Source organism: Trichechus manatus, unplaced genomic scaffold (assembly GCF_000243295.1).
Source record: "Trichechus manatus latirostris isolate Lorelei unplaced genomic scaffold, TriManLat1.0 scaffold00272, whole genome shotgun sequence".
NCBI lineage: Eukaryota > Metazoa > Chordata > Mammalia > Sirenia > Trichechidae > Trichechus > Trichechus manatus.
The window spans coordinates 155,909-156,734 of NW_004444208.1; positions in this window are offsets into that span (position 1 = coordinate 155,909).

Here is an 826-nt window from a genome sequence, read left to right on the forward strand (position 1 = left end):
GAACAAACACATCTGTCTTGGAAGAAGTACAGCCAGAATGCTCCATGTATAAGTACATGGCAGAAAATTAAAAGATACAAAAGAATAATAAAAAAAAAAAAACAAACACCCATGCTGTTGAGTCAATTCCAATTCATAGCAATTCTATAGGACAGAGTAGGACTACCCCATAGAGTCTGTAAACCTTTACAAGAGCAGACTGCCAATCTTTCTTCCATGGAGCACCTGGTGGGTTCGAACCACCCATCTTTTGGTTATCAACAAGCACTTAACCACTGAGCCACCAGTGCTCCTACAAAGGAACACAGGGAGAAAAATCTATCTCCCTCCCCACCCCATTTCCACTCTCTACCCCAATCCCTCCACACACACCCATCCCCCCACCAATAACCTGTTCTGTATAGGCTCCCAGAGACTGCTGATGCAAAAACACAAGCAAATATGTATATGAATCCATACCAAACCCAAATCAAACCCGTTGCCACCGAGTCGAATCCAACTTATAGTGACCCTATAGGACAGAGTAGTACCGCCCCATAGAGTTTCCAAGGAGCGGCTGGTGGATTTGAACTGCCCACAGTTTGATATATATAGCCTTTAAAAAAAAATTCCAATAGTTATCAGATTATACGCATAATTCCACATGTTGCTCTTTATACTTAACACTTTCTTGACAACCTTTCCATATCAGTACATAAAGATCTGCCTTTAGAAATTTTTAAATGAAAAGAATTTTACAAATTACAAAATCATATCAAATTAGGAAACTGAAGTTCAGAGAAGTCATTTGTTTGCTTCCACAGCCCTTAGAGACAGGCCACTTGAC